Source organism: Emydura macquarii, unplaced genomic scaffold (assembly GCF_026122565.2).
Source record: "Emydura macquarii macquarii isolate MOO-44397 ecotype Brisbane River unplaced genomic scaffold, CSIRO-AGI_Emac_v2 contig_1045, whole genome shotgun sequence".
NCBI classification, from domain to species: Eukaryota; Metazoa; Chordata; order Testudines; family Chelidae; genus Emydura; species Emydura macquarii.
The window spans coordinates 19503614-19519650 of record NW_027131182.1 but is presented as its reverse complement, the minus strand read 5'-3'; the positions used below and the strand labels follow the sequence as shown (position 1 = coordinate 19519650).

Sequence of the window (16037 nt, the reverse complement as noted above, 5' to 3'; positions counted from 1 at the left end):
ATATGAAAAATCCTGACACTGTTCTCCCCATTCCCCACCTAAGTGGGGAATGAACATCCTAGCAGTGCTTCACCCCTCACCTCAGACCTGAGAAGGATGACAATACTTCTAGTGGCCCCACCAATGGCCAGAGAGAATGAACTGATGTCTTACCACAGACTGGAGAAAAGGATGTCTGTTATAAGTTCCCTTTTTACTGCTCTGCTGCCTGCTGATAGGGTTGGGGGATAGGGTAAGATAATGAAATAATTTACTTAGGGCACCGTTTTGAATTGATTTGATGAGGGTGAGTGTCTTGCATTGACAGTGGGGGTGGAGGAATTGATGAGAGGTATATATGGGTAGAAATGACTTTGCTGATAGGGACAGACTGAAGAGGAGAAGAAATGAGAATGCGATGGGGTGACTCCCATCACCTGCTAGAAAGGAAAAAAAAAAAAAAGACAACTGGAGTCATGCTGTGCACCTGGGGTGTGATTAAGTAATTGCCTCCCAGCTAGAGATGGCAGCGTGAGCTAAGGACCCATTAGGCACCTGGTCCTTATAAGGAGCTGAGGGAGATTTTTTTGAAAGGAGAAGATCTAGGAGAGTTCCGGGTTACTGGGAAGGCTCTGGAAAAGGCAGCAATCTCCTGCAGAGAGAAACACACAAGAGGTAGGTCAAGGTCCTGTGGGTGGAAGCCTGAGCTAGGGCCTACAGAGAGGAGGGAGATCCCTAGGAAAGGGAGACAGTGAGGGAAAATGTGCTAAGACAAGAAGCAAAGGAGCAAGAACTCTATCGGAGCAAGTTTGGCTTCTGTGGGGGAGGCCCTGAGGAAGGTCAGTGAAAGCCTGTTAGTGGAGTCTGAGAGGGGCAAAGGGTTATTCGTCCTCCAGAGAAAGGAGAATCTGGAAGGACCTGGGGACAAGCCACAGGTCTGAGAACCATTTCTATGGCTCTCTTCTAAAGGGAGGTTGTATTAAGTAGAGGCTGTGGGGAAACAGCACAAAGGGTCATAGAAATGGGAAGTAGCCTAGAGAAACTGCAACATGTCTGAAGAAGCAGACCTAGCTGCTTAATAGATGATCCCTGGGCCAGAACCCAGAGCAGAGGGTCGGCCTGAGTTCCCTTTACCAGTCCCTGAGGAAGGGGTATGGAAGCCCAGTATAAATAATATTGAGCCTGAGTTGGGGCTGAAGACTCAGCTAGAAAGATGGCTTGAGGAACAGCCCAAGAGGGGAAACCAAAATATTGTTTGTTGGGAATCTTTGTGACCTTTCAGTTGGATCTTCTGGATACCCACAGGTCTGAGTCATGGAAGACCTGGTGAGCGGCAGATGGCCATAAGGAGGCCCTGGAGCTGAGGATAGAGGCAATGTTATAAGCTGATGCAAGAGGCTATTTCAAAGGTGACTGCACCACCCAGTCTGTGATGGGCATTGGCAGAAATGAAAAACTCTTTCCAAACATCAGCTATGTATGAACATCAATTCCTTCCTTGTTTTGTTTTCCCTTTAATCGTAAGTGTGAAAAATGTGGCATGGTCTCTTATTGCCTTTGCCTTCTGGAGCCCTCTTGGGTACTTTCTGCATCTGTACAGAAAGTTGGTAGGATTAGCATTGCCTGGGCTCTGTGGGTCCTGTCGATGATGCATCTGAGGAACCACTCTATTATCTCTACTGCACCTGTCAGATCATCCTGCCGGAAAGTCAGACAGGTGTGGAGCTCCTTGATGTGGTTGTAATTGAGTCTGGGCACCCTCAGAACTTAGGCTTTTGTTGGGTAACAAACAGTAAACCTGGAATAAAACTAAATTCATGTCAGTGAGCTGGTAGAAAGAAAATTATTTCCAGGTGCAGCTGGGTTGTTTTACCACAATCTTATTCTGAACAAATGTTTTAAGGGGACCAGGGGGTAGACAATGCAAAGGTGGCTAGAGAGTGAGAGTTGCTATACGGACTGGACCAGAAACATGCTAATCTTGTTTTTTCAGCAACTCTTGAGGGTGACAAGTCATAGTGTTAAATCAACACCTCCCAAAGAGCACTCATTCAGAGGGAGGCAATCTGTAACAATACCCTTCAGTGCTGTGCCTTATAATTGCAATGGGTTGTTTCTGTGGACAGTAGGTATTAGAGTGAAATCACCACCTCATTTGGGGCCTGATCTAACTCCAGTTAGTCAGTGGGAATATTTTCGTTGACTTTAACAGGCTTTGGATCAGGTCCTTAATATAGACCAGTAAACAGTCCTGAGGAGACAATGACTTAGCCATAGAGTTTAAGGTCAGAAGGGGCCAGCAGATCACTTAATCCAAGTGAGAGATGCCAAGATTATCTCAGTAAGTGACTGGCACTCCTGTGCTGCAGAGGAAGGCAAACCTGAGGCTAATTTGAACTAGTGACTTTGAGGTGAGAGGCTTCATATACCTTTTCTCCACATTCTCTTCACTTTGAATTTTAAACCCTATTTTTCTCCCCCTAAATATCAGACAGTGAGATGGTGCTTTACCTCTTTTGGGAAGTCTACTGTATTGAATAGCAAATGCCCATATAACTTCAATTGATTAGGATCAGATTGACATTTTGTATGTGATCTGACTGCTTTAGAGAGGGAAAATGTTTGTGAGGGAACTGGAAAGTTAATCAGACTTTCCTCAAATTATATCTTTCCTAGAAAGTTTTAACAAAGCCACAGAACAGAATTGGTAACATAAATTGCTCGTTCTTCAGATTTTTTACTTCTGTTGATGATGTGGTAGGGGCCAGTCCATGACTGAAGAACAAATTCCCACAGGAACTGAAAATCACCACAAATCTCACCACGCTCTGTTGCAAGTACAAAGCACACTTTTGATTTTCTGCCTTCTCTAATGTAAACACAAAGCAACAACTACAGACAAAAAACCATACCAAAACGTTACATCACACACACACATTACTATGCACAATTGGAAGGCTCTTCAGATGCTACAGTAATAAGCATGGTATCAAAACCTATCCAGAAGTGCTTATCAATAAAGCTTGTTGAGATTTTTCAAAAAAAAAAAAAATTGTTGGGTCAAAATGCTGATTCATTGAAACTGTTTGTAAAAATGATCTGTACTGATAAATCTCCCTATCTAAAAATCTTTTCTGAGGAAAACAACTTTCAAAATTGTCGTCCTGTTTTTCCCCATTTTCAAATAAAAATTTTGTTTTTCAATTGAAAGTTTCAAAATATTAGTTAACTTAAACAAAAATCAAATGTTTCAAAATTATGAAAACATTTTGATTGACCTGATCTGAAATCTTTGGGGGGGGGGGGGGCGTGTGCGTGTGTGTGTGTGTGTGTGTGTGTGTGTGCGCGTGTGTGTGTGTAAGGGGATTTAAAATTTTTCAACTCTAGTGGGATAAGACAACCTTTTCCCACCCATCTCTACTCATGAAGCCTTCCGGGATAAGTTTTGTCACAATATTTCTATTTCTGAAGAAAGGCATTTGGAAGGGAACCTCCTCATCACAGCCCTTCACTGTACACCATGCTCTGTCCTTTCTCTTCCTGCTGTTTCAGAAAAGCAAGGGGGAATTCATTTAGCAAAGAACTATCACTATCCCACTGTATGAAAATGCCTTTCTACTGACATAGAATGTATGGTTTGTAGCAGCAGTATAGCTTATTAAAATTAGAATCCATTATGTGAGTTGTTTAGGTGCTTTATTTATGATTGCAGTTTATAAAGTGTGCCTACCCTACATCTCTATTTCTAGGTGAAATTCTATAGTATGTATTGCTGGAGGTCAGACTAGTGACCAAATAATCCCTTCTGGCCTCATAGATGCATGAACAAAACTCTTAAAGCTGCCTAGAATGTCAACCAAGATCCAAAATCAACAAAGAATTTAAACAACTGCTTAAAGTTAGGCAGGTACTTGAATCCTGTTGAATTCAATGGGGCATAGCCCATGCTTAAGTGCTGTTCTGAAAAGGGATGGGATAGACTTACGTATGTGCTTAACTGCTTTCTTGAATCTATTAGTTGCTTGACTTTACTGATACAGTGTAGCCAGAGTTATTTTAATTGAGGAACCAAAGCTGATACATGGAATTATTTATACTATACCATAAATGAATAAGGGGCTGCAAAATGAGACTAACCTTAAGGGAATAGGCTTGTTAATAAGCCAGAATTAAAGGAAAATTTGACTTATACTGAAAGTTTCCAAGCAGTGCATGAAAAAGGTAATTAGTTTGGTGTGTTTGCCCCACTCAGTTCTAACATGCTAAATCAATCCCTTAGTGCAAAGGGAGCATGTTGGCCAAATTACGCGTCAGTGATTCAGGTAGTAAATTAGTGTGGTCAGTAACTGTTGACACAAACTTTACACTTTGTCCCTGTATAACCAATGTTTACATTTGCTAGTATTTAGACATATGTTATCTAAGATCAGCTGTATTTAGATCAGTGGAGGTGCCTCAGGGCAGGCACAGGGTAGGCATCCCATAGGGACTATTTTTAAAATCAGATGCCGTATGCTCTTTATCCTCTGATGTAAACCTGTTCTGATTACACCTTTACTTTTATTTTCTTCATAGTGCCTTTATTTGTTTTGTGGTATCACATAGGAGTCAGCTCATGGACCAGAACCCCATTGTGCTAGGTGCTGTACAAACAGAGCAAAAAGATGTGCCCTTTTGTGTGCCTATAACTATGAATGAGAGGGCTGACTATAATGCATGGACATTCAGTGAGATTGTAAAAAATGTAGCGACTCCTTAATTTTGCAGTGTGCATATTCCTAATGTATGCAATGCTGCACAAATAGTGGTGGGCAAGTTTTTCACATAAGAAAAGCCCTCCCATGGATGTATGAACACACACAGAGTAACAAGTACTGTAGCTCTAAGCAGATGGGCTCACCTAGGTTTGCCCTTTTTATTGATTTAAATTTAATTTTTCAAATATACCGTGGAATGCTGCAGAGGATTGTATGTTCCATAGTTTATAACTTGATTTGGGCTCCACATGAACTTTTTTACTCCTACATAGACTAAAAAGTTATGCTCCTGAAATGATCAAATAACCTTAGATCCAAGAAGGGATGGAATATCTGTTTTAGTAATTTGGTTTCATGGTTAAGTATGGATTTTAAGAAACAAACATTAGACTTCTGAGGGGGTTTTTAATTAATTCAAAGACATTTTTTATCTTCCCCTCCATGAAATGCCTCCCAAACTAGCTTGTCAATATTTAGAAAACTGAATTTCTAGTTTTCAGAATTTAAAAATGTTTTCGTGGTAATTGTAAGAAGTATTTCTTATGCAGTAACAAATATGCCAGTAGCAAATATGTTTTGTTACATCACCCTTCCCCTTGGGTTGGATATTGATGCCTTCATCTCTTTCTAAGGTAATGTTGTCATCAGCTTCATGTTACCTATACCTTGAACATATATATCAGATGCTTCATGGGGACTGACAATTGTGCAGACACAGCTCTTAACAGGAGGTTGTAAACAGCACACATGCCCAAATTGGCTTATGAGGGCAGCTATCCCCAAGCAGGGATCCACTTCTAGAGGAATGCCAGGTGCAATGTCACCACTGCACACCTCCAGTGAAGAGTGATGTAAAGATTTGAACCAAATGGAGGCTGCCTGTGAAACATGCCAGCTTTTCCCAGCCTGTTCCACCCACATTGTGGAATGCAATTGGCCAAACCCAGGTCCGCCAATGGAGTAGGTGGTGGTGTGGGCAGCTTATGTAGTATGACTTCCAGTTGTATGGGGTTCATACCCTTGATTCTGATGACTGAGCTTGGACAGTGAATCTGATCTGTTGAATGCAACTTAATTGACATGATATTAGAGATGGGGGCCCAATCCACAAAGAAAGTCCAACATAGAGTCAGGCCCACCAAAAACATGGCATTTATTATGGACTGTGTGTGTATGTAGATGGTATCATTTGATTACTTCAGTTTCTGTTCCATAAGAACTACTTTTCCTTATTTCATCAATTGTTCTAGGAATCTAAAGCAAATGGTGAAGAATTAAAGGAAGACACTTAAGGCTCCTGTCTAATGTAGATGTTGGAAGTTCAACATCTCCATATTTTTCTAATGTTCATGTGGAAAGTGACTTTCACTCCAGAATCCTCATGCCTGAATAAAAATATATGCAGAACTATCAAAAGATAATTAGATGAGACATGCATTTTTGTCATAATTAATAATCTGTCAATAGGGTAGATAAAAATACTCCAAGGGTTAATGCTTTCCTGCTCTGTATCTAACATTGCCAGTGAATTTCTCTAGCTCACTCCATTAATCCAGTCAGCACAATGGATCAGGTTAGAGATGTGTCTCAATAAATCACTCTCAAGTGCTGGGGGTAGGAGTACCTAATTAATCAGCACTGTCATTATGTTTGACTTGTAGCTGCCTTACTGTGTATGGGATGAGGATTCAGTGTATTTAACCTGCACACACTCTTAAACAGATATACAGTAGTGATGTAAATGTTAACCCTTGTATGGAATAAGCCAGACAGCCTTTCTATAGAAGGCAGATGCAATGTTTATTACCAATGAACTTGTTCATACATTTGCTCTATATTTTTTTCAGAAGTACACTTACATCATCTAGCAGTATATCTATTCAGATAGAAAATATCTGGAGTTAAATTCACCTTTGGCATAAGTCAAATTGCCTATGGCAGTAGCTTCACTTTCCTCTCTCTTTCCCACCAGTCCTCTTCCTCGGCCCCTTCCCCCCCCCCCCCCCCCGATTCAAGATGCCCATTCATTCAGTGCCCGTTATCCTCCACTTCAGAATTTTCATTCCTTACCTTCTCCACGCTTTATCACACTTCCTTTTTCCAGCTATAACACCAGTCACTCCTTTGTCAGTTACCCTGGCTACCCTGCACTGGAATGTTCCTGACAGAACAAGGAGCAACGGTCTCAAGTTGCAGGGCGGGAGGTCTAGGTTGGACATTAGGAAAAAGTTTTTCACTAGGAGGGTGGTGAAGCACTGGAATGGGTTACCTAGGGAGGTGGTGGAATCTCCATCTTTAGAGGTTTTTAAGATGAGGCTTGACAAAGCCCTGGCTGGGATGATATAGCTGAAGTTAGTCCTGCTTTGAGCAGGGGGTTGGACTAGATGACCTCCTGAGGTCCCTTCCAACTCTAATATTCTATGATTCTATTGCCCCTTCATATTGCCTACAGACATGAGGCTCAGCACTGCCCTGCTGGCTTCCTTCCATCCCTTCAAATATGAGCAGAGCCTCACGGCCCTAAGGTAGTGCAGAATCGCAGCTTATCACTTTTTGAATATAGTGCATTAACCTCTTCCTGAAAACAGACATCTCTATCAAGATCATAGTTTTAGCCAGCAATGTTTTATATCTTATGTGAACACTTTGACTTTCACATTTCCTTTAATTCTGTTCTCTCAGGCCTGGCACTGACTTCTTTTGTTTTAAAGACCAAGTAATGGCCTGCAATGCTACTGAATGCTAAGTGGAGTGGCAGTCTCTGGAGATGCCAATTAAATACACTTGGGTCAGACATCAGCAGTGGAGTACACTGAGCTAATGGAAAAATCCCTGCCAACCCTCTTCTCACTATATATAAACAATGCCCCTTCATGATGGTAGGTGTTCTGCATAGGAGAGTAGATGGCTAAATCTGAATATTGTGTCAAAATATTTGGGGCTGCTACAGCAATGTCATCCATTAGCTTTGACTTCTCAGTCCCTGTTTCCCCTCAAAGTGCACTATTTTATTCAAGATTCATTAAACAAATTTAAAATAAAATTGTTAAAGCATAACCATTGAACTTATAGCATCCTCTCTCTAATGTAGATTGATGAAGCAGCTGACCATTAATGTAACAAATCTATTTCTGGACAGCAGAGCAAATTCTGCTTCGTTACTACACTCTGGAATTCAGCTCAGCAGTTAACAGGTAATCCAACTGGTCTTAAAATTACTCCTTGGCTATGAAATCATTTTTCCATTGGGGAGTGGGAAGGGAATGAGTGAACCGGTGACAATATTGGTCCACAACACACATGGGGGCGTAAAATAAAATGTGGTACTGATTAACAAACAGGCATAACTCTTTCTAACTAGTATCTTCTAGGCTAAAAAACAAAGGATTCTCCCCTCCACTGCAGTAAGCATATGCTGTTCTGTTGGCATACAGGACCTCCCCTTCCCCCCAACTGCCCAGGGGAGAATTCCACTTCCACAGCCACTGCCTAGGCTCCTTTAAGCAGCCCTACATTGAGCCCCCGTGCAGGCCCACCAGAGGAGGGTGTCAGAGGCTGGGCTGGGGGTGCAAGTGCATATCAGGGAAGCTTCAGTTCTGCAGGTTGCAGAATTGCCCATAGGCAGCCCTCATAAAGGGAAACAGCCTAAATAAGAGCAGTTAATGGCAGTGATGAAACAGTCCCTGACCTTTCCTCAAGTTCAGGGACTGTTACTGAGTTCGAGCCTTGCACTGGAGAAAGAAAGAGGAGGGATGCGCCTGCACCTTCCCTTTCCTCAAGCACTACACATGCACTAGGTCAAACAGAAACTGACCCTTAGTTGGTTTCTGCCTGAAACACAGGCAATAGCTTAGTCTAAGTTAACCCTAGTGTAAGTAGATCGGCTCTCATTCAATGGAAGTTGCATCTGCTTTGGCCAGGGTTGAATCTTGATCCTTTTTCTATGGCATCGTGCAGATAAAAATAAGACTTGCAATATTTTGTTCTTTATAAACTGTCAGCATGTTTGTTTTTGAAGGCTTTTGATTGGAATAGGTGGCTTAGAGAAGGTACTGCTTCTCATGCATTATGCATATTGTGTGATCACATACTATTTTTTTCCACAGGACCTCTGTCTCATTCGGTACACAGAATCGACGGTGCTCAGAGAATGAATCAAGAGATTGTAGTGTAGGAGGAGGCTGTTTGTCTAAGCACTCCTACACTAAATGAGGATGAAGCTGAAAGATGTGTGCTGAATGAGGCAGGGGAAGATGGGAAGAGAATGGTGCTCTCAGGGTTAAGGCAGTTGAACGCTGTCCTGCAGAACTGGATTCTAGCCCTGCCTCTACCACTTTCATGCTGGAGAAGTGACTTAAATTCAGCTTTTCACATGTGGCCACTAACTGTGTACTCATTTTCAGGCTGCCCAACTTGAAACTTTGGGGTCTGGTTTGTGGAAGTGCTTAGCATTCACAACTGCATCTGAAGTCAATGGGAATTGTGCCCTGAACAAATAGTGCTATAAAATGGCAAGTTATGTGAAAAAGATCAGGCCTTAGGCTTCTCAACTCAACACCCAAAATTAGCTGACACTCTTAACTCTGTCCCTCCATTCCTCCTCTGTAAAATGAGTATTTTATACCTCCCCCACCTCACAGGCATTATGAAGTTAAGTTCATTAATGTTTGTGAAGCACTCAGGGTGCCACAGAAAATCCCAGTAATGAGAACCATAGAAAAGTCCAGGAGGAAATTAATAATTCTGTTTTTCAGAGCAAGGTTTAAGTAGTGTGGGGTAGATAAGGCATAGGGTCGCACACTGAACAATGAGGATAAAATAAAATATGGAATCACCGCTCATTCAGTGAACACCATCCATCTTGTACACTGAATGAGGCAATGGTCCTGTGCATTAGTATCTGATCATGTAATTAAAGACTATATTATATTGCATATTAACAAGGGAGCCAAATTAAGGTTACATGGGCAACCTTAACTCTGGCCTTTCCTAACTTTTGAACACTTGACTTTGTAATCAAACAGTTTTCAATGTATAGAGAAAATCACATACATGAAAATACATTAGGCGAGCAGAGATTCAATTCACTTATTTGCTGCAGTGATTCCACCCAGGTCTGCAGTAGCGGCTTCTCCTACTATGCAGCAGTGTATGCATCAGCAACACCCACACCACACATTAGAGGCCAAACTCCAGACACCGAATCCATATCCATCATCTGTTACCTGTGCGGAGACAGCAGGGGCCTCAGCACTAAGTAGTGCCACAGATTGCACAAGCAAAGGGACAAACCCCAAGAGAAGTAGCAGGAGGAGTGCTTCTGGGGAAGGCTGCAGACTTGAAATAGTGGCTTTTTCTAGTGACACTGATAGTGATGACAATTAGTACAGAGAATTTAGAATGGAGACAAGGAGAAGATTCATCTGTTATGCTATCCATCATCTGCACATTGCCTTAGGCACTGGGAGCATGCTGTTGTTTTCATTGACACTGCTGTGTGTAGTTGAGGTAGCTTTAGATTTGCTGTATTCTAAAGTGCAAGCTCCAGTAACGGTTTGCAATGAGAACAAGGCAAACCCAGTTTTTTGTTTTCTGGATTTTCTCGGGGAGGACTGAATGTTTGTTTTAACTTGTGCAAAAACACTTAGTGTGGAACACTTTAGAGGAAAATCAGGGGCCAGCAAAGTAGTTGCAAAAATGTGGTCAGTGGGATAAATGGAACAGGAGGGGGAAAAGAGTTGTTTGATATATATATTTTTTTTTACACTTTCCTAAGGATGGGATTTTTTCAGTAAGTAAACACAAAGCTTCCAGCTGGCCTATCTAATAGGTTTCAATGCTATAAACCCAACCTTGGTTTCAAGGACTGGCTGTTTGAGCTAAACGAATGAACAGTTAAACGTAACATGGTAACATTTTGCATTGGAGCCTGTATAGGCCCCGTCCATTTATTCTTTAGCTTTTATAATATATATCACTAAGTTCTCATTCTAATGCCTGCATCCTTCCTTCCTGAAAACATCTACAGTGTGTGGAGAGACAAGGTGGGAGAGGTAATATCTTTTGGGTTTACCAAAAGGAATAAACTGTCTCTGATATCCTGGGACTGACACAGGTACAACTACCCTGCATATAGTATGTGGAGTTTATTGTATGTGATACTTATCCCACTCCTTCCCAACCGGGATTCTGCTATTAGTTCTCAGCATCAGAAATATCCTTCCAGCAGCGATGCATGATATTCAGTGCATGTCTGTGTTAGGAGACCTAGCTATTTTGAGGCCGGGGGGTGGGGGAGAGCTAGAGACCACAACGCTTACCAAACCTGACACCAATTCAACAGGATGCTGTCATCAGGCCATGGAACTTATTACTATCAGGGAAAGCATAAGTTTCTTTAGGTCTGAATTGGACGAATTTAAAGCCCAATGGACCAGAGATGTCCTCACATCTCTGTAGTTTTTGTCCACTACCCGCACAGGCTTCTTTGCCAGTGTCTGCCCATGGACTCAGCCCCCTGCAGTGGGAGCTTTATCCTACAACTTTGCTGCTACAGACATTTTCCGTTGACCACAATAGGATTATTCATGTGAATAAAGGTTTGCAGAACTGGACCCTGTTAAGTAAGGCTGATCCAACCTCCCACACACTACCTCATAACCCACTTAAAATGAAGACCCTTATTTCCTGAACAAATTCCTGGCCATTCCTCCCCTCTGACTTCACTTGCTCAGACACTTTGCATCCTTAAATTGGCTTTGGGCCCCCATCTCTCAGGCTCACCACACTGCTGGAGGTTGTTCATCTGCTCTCTTTCCTTCCTCCTTTACCAACCAAAAGTAAGCAATGCTTTTAAGAGAGCACTCTTGTGGAACTTGGATGGGAGATAGGTCTATGGGAGAAAGCTGGCTGTGGAGTTCTATTCCTCCAGCACAGGTCCGGGTATGTCTCCTGAACCAGAAAGGAATTTGGCCCATAATTTACAAAAAAGCTTATTCTGAATTTTTAGAATTATTAGGTTGCAAACAGTTCTCTGGATCTCTCACACTGCATGTGCATTAACTAACCGTGAGCTGCAGAGGTTATCTGCCATCAACTCTAATGCCCAATATCAAGGGAGAATTCACTTAGGCTATGGCTACACTGACAGCAGCAAAGTTGCCGCCATTAGATCAATTTCTCTGGATCGACTGAGTGGTCAGTGAAGACCCGTTCAGTTGATCCAGAAATCGACGTACTAAGACCACCTTCACAAGTGGCGTAGCGCTGCATTGATGAGAACGCAGTGCAGTGAAGACGGCACACAGAAGAGGAGCAGAGAAGTCAATGGGAGTTACGCAAGTTTTTTGTGTAGCTTGCATAACTCCCATCGACTGCCACCGAATTCCGGAGGTAAGTGTAGACACGGTCTTAGATTAGCTAATATTTGAATTGGGGTTTACCAAAAGGATTTAAATGGAAAGTGTTTTCTCTCTAGAAGCAATTACCTACAACAACTTCAGTTTGAACATAACTGAAGAGTCTGATGATCCGATTTACTATGAGGGGTCATTCTGACTTCCAGTGAGAAAGAAGCAACCAGAGGAGCAAATAGAATTTATTTTCTGTTTCTCGGAAATAGACAGCTAGCCAGATTCTGCTCTGTTACAATAGTGTAAATATGATGGAACTCCACTGGAATTTTTCTGGATTAAAATGAGCAGATTTGGCCCACCGCATCTATCCTAAAACGAAAATAAGTGTTTTCCTTCAACATAAGCCCAGTCACATGGGGGGAGGGGAAAGAACTTCCATTCTACTTAAACTGTAGCTGAAGTTATAGTTCTACTGTATCTTGTCAAGCACAGTAGTGCATGAAAGGAAAATTGACCTATGTGGGACTAATGTTTTCATGGAGAAACTGACTAGTACTGAAAATAGCCAATACAACCAAAACTGAAAAAGGCCTACCCTAAGGCTAATATTGGCTGAAATGTATGCCTCCCTGATATAATTTCAGGAACTTCACTGTGTTTTTAGATTTATTTTGGCAACAATCACTATTAATTCTTACTGAAAGATTCCACCTGTGTTTTCTCTTTGTATGTATATCTGGCTTAATTTTTTCGTTTATTTCTCAAACTGTGATATTACTTGTAAATATTATGTGAAAAAATCCTTGTGAGAGAGATCTAAGTTGGTTTGTCACCCATTTTCTAGTCACTGGTTGGATGAACCAAAACATTTCATAGACATCTGTAGAACTTTTCAACAATAGCCTTTTAAAAAATGTTTCCCCAGAACATTGAGTTGTACAAGACACAAGCTTTCCTAACCTTGGCCTCTGAAAGGCCTCTTAACCTTAGAGAGTGTCTCCAGAATGGCATGACCTCCATCATGAAGAAGGCAGTAGTAGAGATCGCCTACTTTTCTCAAGACCTTTCATGGCATTGCCCATTCTTGATATTTTAGGCATTAGCAACAAACTCCATAGGGCTAAATTGAGCCTTCTCTGCTCAATATCCTGTGTAATGGCTTCTTTTTGCTGTACCACCCCAGCAACTGAAGTGTTATTCAGTCACAGTTCTTTCCCCGCACAGCCCCCTTGATCCTGGGGGAAGTAAACTTACTGTAGCTCTGCAGTGGCTGCAGTCTACTTAAGCACATGCTGCCGGATCAGCATCAATGGCTACTGCTGAGAAGGTGGACCCAAGGCTTACTTATTCCCTGTGCCTCATTACCACCCCCTTACTCAGGTTAAAGGGGATTATCCACATACACACCTCATGTTCTGTCCCTGTGTTCCAGCTGTGATGTGGAGAGTCCTAATGTGGCAACACAGACTGGGGGGGAGGTTCGTACTCATTATAGTCACCTTAAACTGGGACACGATTTATGGTACCATGAAACCTTACAGCACATTAGTACAAGGAGAGTCCATAGTAAAATGGACAATTTATCAATTGTTTTAACTTGTAATACTCATAATACCATATGAGATTTAAACTTTTCTTACATGAAACAAAGAGCTTAACTGAGCATTGTTAATGTTCAGATTTAATTCAATATGAATTTTGGGCAAAGATTAATTTTCTCTGTTTGGGATCCTATTCTATGCCCTCCCCAAGAAGTTGTGCCATGACTTCAATGGCAGCAGAAGCAAGACATGATTTGCCCACTTCTGGTCATTAGTACTGCAGTAATAACAGAAGTGTAATAGCATAAACAGATATGATTGCATGCAAGTATTTCTGAAAGGGAGAGTTTATTTCTTTCCACTCCCAAAAATGTGGCTGTCGGCTCCCAAATACCAGCTTACATATTACAGTATCTGCTACACATGCCAAACACACAATGACTTTCTAACATATGGATGGATACAAATTCTATTTTTTTCCCTAACATTTCAGTTAGTGTTAAGAAATAAAATGAACAGCACTTTATCCAGCTTACTTTTTCTTTGTACCTTTCATCGCTGTTAAACATATAAACAAATACTTCAGCATATAAACAAAGACTAGGAATAATAGATAAAGAAATTAAATGCCCTCAGTACTTAGTCCATTTAGATTTCCAATTCACTTTTATTAGCACTATATATTGTATAGCTAATCCATACTGAACTGATCAGGAAATCTAATGTGGCTGACAATGCTGGTCTCCTGAATGATCAAACATAAATATCTAAATGTATAAAAACATGCAATCTTAATTTGCTATTAATTTTTATGGCAGTAAGGGGAGGACCAAATCCAACAGTGACTTATTGAATTACAGCTTGCACAAAACTGTTTGATATTCAAGCATCTAATCTGGACGGAACACAGTTAACTCCAGTCTTTGGGACTTTGATCTCCTCCTTCGCCAAATATTTACTAGACTTGTAAACGAGAAGAGTTCTGAAGGAAAGTGTTCTTAAAGCTGGAGGAGACATTTGGTCTAAACAGTAGTTTACTTATAATTTACAGACTTGCAGTACTTAATATATAATGCAATAATCTACACTGTGCCGTTTGTCATTTGGACTAGGCCACAGATTATAGTTTAGGGCAGTGCATCTGTGCACAGATCTGGCAGGAAATGGTCTAAAATCTTGAACAGCTGAGCATGATGTCTCAGTGTAGTTGGAAAATTCAACCTCTGCTCCAGAGGTCACTGCATGCTTCAGTCATGACAGCCCAAATTGTTAAGCATGTGACTAATATGCATATAGAACACAGGCTGCCTGATGTCTGCTGCAAGCTTGATGGCTGGTTAGTGGCCAGTCTTAATTTTATGTGACAATCCTATGTAGGAAGTGCTGTATGGGTGACTAAATGAAGCATATTGATGTCCCACTGGGTGCAGCCCCTGTTGTTTTGACAAATTCTCCTTAGCATTTATCAATCAGGCCTACAATGGGGAGTGTGCTGAATATCTAATTCAGACATGCTAGTCAGGATTAATAGAGCAAGATAGCATGTTATTCAATTTGTACTTGTTAGCGATGTCCTACTGTCACTGGGCAATTTACCTTCACACTTCACAAATGAAAAGAGAAATTTGCTGGCCTTCAAACACTTACATGAGTTACAAGCAAAATTTTAATTAGCATGTCATTACAGCAAAAATTTATTGCTTCTTTATAGATGTCCTAGCATACAGATTGCACTTTTCCTTTTTTTAGAAGGGGTGTCCTTTAATATTTATGGGCCAGGTACTTAAAACAAAAAAGCCAGCTGACAAACTATATAATATGATGCACATCAATATTTTTCATTTTACACAGGTTTAAAAACATTTATACATCTAATCTAAAAGAGAGCTTTGAACCTTTTTCTCCCTCATATTAATGGATTCAAAACACTGCGTTCATTCTTTAATGTCTATTTTAATCAGCTTTTAAACAATAATATTTTTAAAGTGCAATTTTTTTTTGCTGTTGCCAATATAAAGCAAGCATGTGGGCTCTGGAGTGCAATAAAGCAAAAGTGAATTTCTGTTCCCACTACGCAAATAGTTGTGAATTTCTGTAGCAGATCCTAGATTGCAAACTAACTAAAGGCTTGTTCTTATGGAGAGTGGATAGTCTGACCCAGCTCCCATTTAAATCAACAGTGCGAGGTGTATTAGGCCCCACGAGCTCTGTTGAGATTTCAGAGAACCCTATTGCAATAGAAGTTAATAGGAGTTGAGCATATTTAGCAAGTGGCAGGGGCTGCTCTGACCTTCATAGAATTAAGCCCTACAGATTTTGAGTGTTTATTCCCCTTTATTTATTTGAGATGTCTAGTAGCACATTCCCTAATCAAGTAATAAATAAAGCAATTTAAAGAAATAAGA

The 16037-nt window shown here is 41.0% G+C and overlaps 1 long non-coding RNA gene across 2 annotated transcripts; it reads left to right on the top strand.

Moving 5' to 3' along the window:
* Positions 1-582: 582 nt before the first annotated feature.
* Positions 583-9560, top strand: LOC137151327 (uncharacterized). 2 transcript variants are annotated; one of them, XR_010919255.1, is made up of 4 exons: positions 583-654; positions 1262-1388; positions 7828-7930; positions 8843-9560. It is a non-coding gene; the product is annotated as an uncharacterized lncRNA (long non-coding RNA). The 2 variants fall into 2 exon arrangements; XR_010919256.1 differs by having other exon boundaries at positions 584-654; positions 1285-1388.
* Positions 9561-16037: the final 6477 nt, after the last annotated feature.